This window comes from Herpailurus yagouaroundi, unplaced genomic scaffold (assembly GCF_014898765.1).
Source record: "Herpailurus yagouaroundi ecotype Mexico unplaced genomic scaffold, PumYag 162, whole genome shotgun sequence".
NCBI lineage: Eukaryota > Metazoa > Chordata > Mammalia > Carnivora > Felidae > Herpailurus > Herpailurus yagouaroundi.
This window is the reverse complement of record NW_024412403.1, coordinates 10,564,955-10,574,093: the sequence shown is the minus strand read 5'-3', so window position 1 is coordinate 10,574,093 and position 9,139 is coordinate 10,564,955.

Sequence of the window (9,139 nt, the reverse complement as noted above, 5' to 3'; positions counted from 1 at the left end):
TGTACATTTTACTGACGATCAGACTCATCAGCTCCCGCGCCAACCCAGCTCGTCTCGCTCTGTTCACCCTCTGGTCTCCAGAGTGGGATCCACGGATTTGCCTTTGACCTCATCCAGTCGGCTGCCGAGTCCTCTTTTTGGTTTCTTCGTTGTAATTTACCCTCCTTTTTCTATGCCTATTGCCATCATTCTGGTTCAAGTTCTCATGACTTCTCACCAGATCTCCTGCAAAGGTCTCCCACAAAGGGGCTTCTATTAATTTCATGCAGTACTTGCAGATTAATCTCCCATACCACTGGTCTGCAGACGTGGTCACAGAACACATGCCCTACGCACCCCAGCTTCAGAGCGAGCTCTTTTGCGCTCTCCTGCAGGATTAAGGACTACCCTTCATTCCCATCTTGGAGTGGTCTCAGATCCCTGTGCCTTGGGTGAAATTTTCCCTCAAGGGCCAAATATACTCTTCCTCATGGTCTCCGTGTCCTCTGGGTGACCCTTGGACTATATTTTACTTTATGTTATAGCTATTTGAGTGTATCGAGGGTGGGGTGCATAAGAGCCAAGTAATGGGACCAACTCTTCCCTGGCTTCTGGTTTCTACGTGGAGTGACATTCTTCGTTGTAAAACTCTTGGCCTCTTGCCCCAACCTCGTTCATCCTCCACCATAAAAGACTGAATTGCTTGCTTAGTAGCTCTGGGAATAGAAACCAGGCACAGGAGGCAGAACCCTAAAACGGACCCTCAAGACTTCCCACCCGAATCTGGAGGACAGCGAATATGAGGAAATGTCACGCCCTGGCCATGTGACGTGGCAAAGCGAATTTTTCTGATGTGACTGATGTTACCAATCCGTTGGCTTCGAGTCAACCAAAAGGGCAATTATTCTGGAGGCCTGATCTAATCACATGAGATCTTTAAAAGCAGAGTTTTCTCAGGCTGGGGCGGAAAAGAGGTAAAGAGAGGGATCCGATGTGCCTGCATCGTCGGCTGGATGATGGAGGGAGCCATGTGCACAACGGAGAGCAGTCTCTGTAGGTGACCCCCGGCTGACGGCCAGCATGGAAGCAGGACCCCATCTCGCAGTCCTTAAGGAACCGCATTCTGCCGGCAACCTGCAGAAGCTTCAAAGAATATTTTCCCCTAAAGCCTCCAGATGAGAGTCAGCCAGTCCAACACTGGTTGGTTTTTGGCCTCGTGAGTCCCTAAGCTGGGAACGTGGTTGAGCCCAACTGGACTTCTGACCTACAGAACTCTGAGCTAATAAGTAGGTGTGGTAATTTGGTAGTGTGGCAGCAATAGAAAATTAGTACTCTGAGTGTGCCTTTCCCTTCCCTTTTGTTTGGGATAACACTGCCTGTGTGCTAATGAGTAAGTGTCAATTTATGGGGTTCAATGGCAAGAAGCCATGTCCTGAGCTACGTTCTCTCACAGTCCTTGGTGATAAAGCTGATATTTTTTTTCCTTTTTAATTAATTAATTTTTAGTTTTATTATTATTTTTTAAATGATTTCTTTTTTTTTAATTTTTTTTAACATTTTATTTATTTTTGAGACAGAGAGAGACAGAGCATGAACGGGGGAGGGGCAGAGAGAGAGGGAGACACAGAATCGGAAACAGGCTCCAGGCTCTGAGCCATCAGCCCAGAGCCCGACGTGGGGCTCAAACTCACGGACCGCGAGATCATGACCTGAGCTGAAGTCGGACACTTAACCGACTGAGCCACCCAGGCACCCCTTTAGTTTTATTTTTTTAAATTTACATCCAAATTAGCGTATAGTGCAACAATGATTTCAGGAGTAGATTCCTTAGTGCCCCTCCCCCATTTAGCCCATCCCCCCTCGCACACCCCCCTCCAGTAACCCTCTGTTTGTTCTCCATATTTAGGAGTCTCTTATGTAAAGCTGATATCTTAATCCCTGTCTGCTTGGTTACTTTGCCTCACAGTTGGTTCTGGATCACTGGGGAGCAAGGATATCTTTCATTGGGCCCCCTTAATGTCCCCTGTATAATTGTCTTATTGTCTCCTGATTCGCCCTCACCCCCACGTAAACACATCGCCTCTAGGTTTTGAACACCTTGCTGGTGAGGCTGTCCTCCTCCTTTGTGAATCCCTAGACAGTACTGCAGAAACTGAATATGTTTCTGAAGCCCCTGGGGATCTGGTTAAGTGCAGATTCTGATTCAACAAGTTTGGGGGGTGCCTGAGATCCTGCATTTCCAACAAGTTCTTAGTGCTGCTGCCTTTTCATGGACCACACTCAGGGAAGGCGAGAGCACCTGCTCAGTATCCAGCGAGTTGTGCCCAGCACACGCTAGACTGCAGTGTCTGAAAGGTTTTCTTAAACAACATTGCCAAATGCAAATTGACATCAAAGTTATTTCTGATTGGGTTGTTTAAACTATTGTGATGGACTGAACGTTTGTGCCCCGCCCACCCCACCGCCCCACCAAATTCATATGATGAAGCCCTAACCCCCAGTGTGATGGTATTAAGAGGCACAGCCTGTGGGTGGCAGTTAGGTTTAAATGAAGTCATGTGGGCGGGGTTTTCATCACAGGATTAGCGCTCTTTGGAGAAGGGATCAGAGAGCTTTCTCTCTACTTCTCTCTCTCCCCCTGCCATGTGAGCACACAGTGAGAAGTCAGCCATCTGCAAGCCAGGGAGACAGCTCTCACCAGAACATGGCCATGACAGGCACCCCGATCTTGGACTTCCAGCCCCAGAACTGTGAGAAGTAAATTTCCATTGTTGAAGCCACTCAGTCTATGATTTTGTGATGGCAGCTCACTACGGCAACACAAGTTACCTTTTATCAGTGCACCCTCTAGCACACCGTACAGCAAGTGCTTTACACGTGCTCTTCCCCTTAACCCTCTGGTAACAAGCGGTTCATATTTCTTCCCTTCACTTTACCGCTGCAGAAACTGAGATTTAGTAACTGGCCCACTTTCGACCCCAGCAGTTTGCCTCGGGAGCGCCCAGCTAGAACCAGCCAGCTCAACCACACTGCAAGATGGTTCATATCATTATACTGTCCCCTGTCAAAATTTCTTTCCTAGACCCTGACGAGGTTCATTTAAACTATGTGGGCATTCTTTCTCATTCTGGGACAACACCGCCCAACGGAAATGTAATGTGAGCCATAGACACGATTTAAAATGTTCTAGTGGCCGCATTAAACGAGTGAAGAGAAATGGGTGAAAGTGCTTTGATGATATATTTGATTTCACTCACTGTATCTCAGACATTTGCATTTCAACATGTCATCAATATAAAAATTATTGATAGAGTTTACATTCTTTATTTTTTTTGCAGCCAGTCCTTCAAAGTCCTGTGTGTATAGCAAGTCTCAATTCACCGTAGTCACGTTTCAAGTCCTTAAGGGTCACCTGTGGCTAGTGGTTACTGTTTTGGACAGTGCGCCTCCAGAGTGACCGCTCGAGACACAACTCCGTCTGCACAGCAATGTTGCTACTATTCTGCCGGCGCTCTAGCAGGCCCTGCTTTTAACTTTGCTGTCAGGGAAGGCCCTTAAGTGACGCATCTTTCCTGACTCACGTTCTCCCTCTGAGCTTTCCTGAAGCAAAGTTCAGAATTTTTATTACAGTATCACCCGATAGACTAACAGGCAGAAAGATACACACACACGCACACGCGAGCGCGCACAGCCATACAGAGCCAGCAACCGAACTGCAAAAGCCTACCAACCGCTGTCAATGCCTTGAGGCACGTCTTCACAGCCACGGACGAGCCACAAGCCAACCTCATGCAGTTTTCGTTTCCACGTAATGTTTAGCAGCCACTGATGGCTCAGCCTATACAACAGCGCGGGGGTTCCTAAGAGCCCTGAAAGGATATTACCAAAGCATCCCTGGTTTCTCTCTTTTACAAGATTCATTTTCTATGAATTTCATGTAAGCGATGGGGATTAGAAAAAGGAGTTCTATTTTTCAGGGCTCGATTTCAAGACCGTGAGATCATGACCAGAGCTGAAATCAAGAGTTGGACGCTTAACCGACTAAGCCGCCCAGGTGCCCTAAGAAGTTCTATTTTTAATAGGTCGTGGTTTTAAAATAGAATTGTAAAGTAGCTCAATGATACCCATTCTCAAATAGCAATTCTTACAAACAGGTTTATTTTGAAATATAGCATATTTTCCTCCCAAATCACTCAAGATGTCAATTTGGTAACAATCTTCTGGTTAAAATACAGTAAGAGTTCAAATCGATGAGGCAGCTCCTGGTCCAAGTTAGGGAGTGGATCCGCCTCTCTTCCAGTGCTCAGAAAAAATAACAAAGGGGAAGATATGGGACCAGGTCTATTGCCGAAACGACCGGCCCTACCCCACTGTTTTGAGTCCTCAGAGGCTGCTGGGAATCTCTGAAGGTCCCAGTTATCTCTTTAGGGCAAACGTACCTGGTTTCCACCCCTCAGTCTGGTGGGGTGAGTGCAGAGGTCAAGAGGCTGATGGGTGGAGACTAGAGAGGATGTGGATTTTCTCCACGGTTTCTTTGGCTCCACTAGCCGTGGACAGAAGGTGGTTTCCTGGGACAGGCTGAGAAACCACTCTGGGTGCATGAAACTGGTCTCCTCTTTGAATGGCATCCCTTATCCCAGCGCTATGGGCAAGTACCCAAGTATCAAGAAGCACCTCAAAAATCTACTGAACAGGGAAGCGAATGTATGTGCTTTCCCATGATTCTGAGTCCCCCAAGTGGGGACGGTTACAGGAGTAAACTTTTCTGGTGGATGACAGGAGTCTATAAAAACAGCTTATAACTTCTACGTCTGCTTTACTTTAGGTTAAATTTTAGTCCATGCATTTAAAACCATCCCGCCATGATGAGCTAAAACACACTTTTTCTAAGTTGGGTAAAAAAAGAAACAGAAGCCTTTTTCCTTGTTTCCCACATCATTTTGCGATGAACTCTCCTCCCAGAGGGGAACAGTTTATTTTATTCTTTGTGTTTATAATTTACCTTTCCTCTCTCACTTGGGGAATTATGAAATAGGAAGGTATGTTTTTCTTCCCCCTCCCCGCGCAACATTTACATCTAAAAATAAGTAGGTGAGTCGATTTAACCCGTTCTTGAACTGTTAGACATAGGAAGGAGGGTTGGGGGTGAACTGTAGGTCAGTTTGATAAAATGAACCCAATGACCCCTTTCGAGCTGGTAGAGCTGTGGGCGGGCCCACGTGATGTTAAATGTGGACCATGGTGGGTAAAGGGGCGGGCAAGGAGATACATACATCTTCAAGTGATGGGCTGATGGCTGGGTAACTGTTCACTCCCTCCCAACAGCAGAAGTTTTGACGTTGTTGATGGCATGATTGAATGAATGACCGGGCTGTTCGTGCAACCAACAACTCCTCCCCCCCCCCCCCCCCCCCCCATATGGTTGATGCAGGGGGACCCGACTCATCTCTCGCTGGTAGAGGCACACCAGGAAGGGGGCTTCAGCCTCCTCCTGCTACTAGCCACTTAGACACTTACACGGACCCAGCTTCAGTTTTCTCTCCTACAAAATGAGAGATTTGGACAAGGGGGCTTTTCAGCACCATCAACACTTACATATAAATGCCACCTGGAATTGTGAGAAATTGACCTGATCTGGTGCTGACCTAGGTCAGCACACGGCTGGAGTGAACTCGGGTTTTGAGTGGAGAGGGGAAAAGAAAGAAAAAGGGGAACCCAGAATCAACTTCGCAGTGTTTTCTTATCTGTGGTTCTCCAGAGACTGCGGAGAAATTGGCTCACAATTGTAGCAGAAATTATTAGAGAGGGACTGCAGAAGTTTGAGACGAATCTTGATTGTCCGATCTGCCACCTGTCCTGTACATGGGAATCTGCTCAAGAATCAGAGTCAGCAGTGTAGTTTTCTGCGAGGAATTGCTGAGAAATCTACATCGATCGATTAAATAATAAATTGCCAAATGTTGGTCTTAGAGTGTGCTCCAGGCACTCAGATAAGAAGGCAAATCCTCGCATATTAACCCTGCTATCTGCAGATTTGGAAAACAGAATTATATACGAAACAGCGGGCTAACATTATCATTACTCTGCTTTGTTGTGGGGTCATGGAATTATCACACTCCACCAAAGCTTTCAAATACCACACAGTAGCATGAAATAAAAAATAGCTAAAAAAAAAAAAAAGCAGCCATAGAAGTGATTATTCTATTCTCTAATTACATAATTACATTTTCTGTTTTATACAAATCCTGAGATCTGCATTGTAATAGTTACATATTTTCAGATTACATTAAGATTATACGATTATGTTCTAGTAATAATCACATTTTTATGAAGAGTATACCATACACATGATGAAAGGGAATATTAAAAGCTTTTGTGGAGACTTCCTATGAAACATCATTGTTTATTTCTTAACCAAAAAGTGTTAGTTAGGTAAGATTTAAACTTTTTGCTGTGACTGCTTTGTGCTTGCTTAGAAAAGTGTCATCATAAATCTATGTTTCAAAAAAGCACATTTTTCTACTTTTTTTTTTTTTTTTTTTGCAATGAATAAATGGTACTAATTCTGTACAGGTCATCTGTTCTTGAAAGGTAGGAAGGAAGGCAAAAATAATTTTTAACAAAATTAAACAAAAATATCTGAAAAATAAACATCTGTTAGCTAGTTTCCAATTTATACTTGTATGTACAACGAAAGCAATATAAAGAGATCATCCAAAAATTGTTAAAAATGATTAAGCATACAAACAACACTCGAAGGCTTTTTAGCACACATTTTTGCAGAGAAGGTAGTTCTTTAAAAATGGTAATAACAAAGGAACAGAGGATTACTCCACCGTGAAGGCAAATGAGTCCCCAAATGAAGTCAAGTTTATTTCCAGTTAAACTGACCAATGAATGCCCCGCTCTTTAGTGACCATAAAGCACCTCCATTTTTTTCTTGCTTCTCTAGGTCCCTTCATTCAAATGCATATGAAGCCATTCCTCCCGGAGGACAATTTCGAAAGCATTATTGGTTAATACAGCATTCTAGGGTAAGTTTTGAAAAAGGGCATGCAGAAAGTATTTCTATAAATGTGGGCCTAAAGAATTTTTAAGAAGCATTTAATTAGAAGATGTTCTGTACGTGTCAAGGTCTCCATTCAGGGGGCATCTTCGTGTTGAGAGAAACATATGCCGGACCTAGTGGATTTCCTTACCACTTCTAAAGTAGAAACTGTCTGTTTAGCCCAGAACGCTTTCAGTGGACACACTGTATAATGAAACGCACTTCTATCGGGAGGAAAGAAGCTTTTCCCAAACATGTCAGTAGGGGCTCCGCTGTTTGTCTACACAAACCACGCTGAGTGGTCAGAGTCTGGAGCTGGGTCTGGGGTGAGCTGAATGAAGGACAGATACTGTCCAGGAACTGCCTGGTGGGCCCCGTCTAAGAGACGCGGGCAGACCCCTTTTCCCGAGTCCCACCGTTCTGGAGATCATTATTTAACATGAACCTGAAGTGCAAGATGTAGATTTCTTCCCCCTCACTAACCAAGCCCACGAGAGATTTCATTTCTCGTCTTTTTGCCTCAGGCACGTGGAGGCTGGCAATTTTCATCTCGTTCCTGAAATGATTTCCACATCCTCCCCCCTTCCCAATTAGACTGGAAATTTATTAAGACCTCTGGTTAACCCCTTGAACGCTAGGAATGAGAAGGAAAGAAAGTTACATGGCAACTTAGTTTTCACTTTTGTGTATGTTTCCTTCTTTCTTTTTCTTCTGATCACAATAAAGGAAGGTTTGATTAATCATACTCTCCCCAAAAGGCATTTCTTTAATGAGAACATGACACTGCCTTAAAGGTAAAGCAGCGGAAGAAAAAATTTCCTTCATGAGAATGTTATTCTGTCGCTAGTCATCTTTATATTTAAAAGTGTTCTGGAATTCTTGGGGCGCCCGGGTGGTACAGTTAGTTAAGTGTCCGACTTCAGCTTAGGTCACGATCTCACGGTTCGTGAGTTTGAGCCCCGCGTCGGGCTCTGTGCTGACAGCTCGGAGCCTGGAGCCTGCTTTGGATTCTGTGTCTCCCTCTCTCTCTGCCTCTCTCCCACTCATGCTGTCTCTGTCTCTCAAAAATAAATAAATGTTTAAAAACATTTAAAAACGTAAAAGTTCTGGAATTCTTACGAGTAAAATGAGTAAAATTAGAGACAAAGGCAGATACAACCTAGGACGTTATACTAAAGCAGCAAATGCATGGTGGAGTATGACTCCCACACACGTGGAATGTTCTCTTGGCTTTTACTAAGCTCCAAGTATCTGGAACTAAAAAGGAAAAGTGGATTGAGTATCTAGAAACTGCTAGATCACCTGAAGCTTATCGAGTGGGTCTGCGATCCCACCCCTGACCCTCCAGTTAAAAAAAAAACCAAAAAACTTCTATTAAGAAATATCTTCTCACTGGTCTTTAAGAGTTTGGCACGTTGAATTCCAAAGTACACATACCCCAAATAACTCCTCAGCAGCTACCTGTGAACAAGAATCTGTCAGCTGGAAGTCTGTGTATGTTGCTTTGAACAGAAGGAAGAAAGACACTTGTGACTCGCGTTAGAAGTCAGCATTCCTGAGAAAAGCCAAGCTCCCCTCTGAGACAAAAGTTCGGGTCTTTAAAAATAAACGTGAGCCTTTTCTGTTTTTTGAAAAGACGCAACTAACATACAAGCATAGATCCGATGGACTTAGTAGGTCAAGGAAATAATTTAGCATGTCGGGAGCCGACTGGATAGCGTGCCGCTCACGAACGCGTTGGATTTGGGCTATGCTAGGTTTTAACACGTTTGGGGATCCGTGGACCTGAAGTCGAGAAGCTAGGTGGTTTGACCTCTGGAGACCCATCAAATGATCCTAGTCTATGTGAACAGAGACGGCCATGGAATTGACTCATCAAAAGTGAAAGCCTTAGTGACGCTAATACGGTTATTATATATATATAATATATATATATGTATATGTACATACGGCAAATGTCAGTGGGCAAATAATAAAAGTCTCTAACAACGCATGAGCCACTTCTGAGTTATAGGCCTTGTGGTAAGGGCTTCCCTGACATGATCACCTTTAATCCTCTTAATAATCCTATTACGTTTGGGACTATTATCCTCTTAGGCTTAAAGGGTTAAG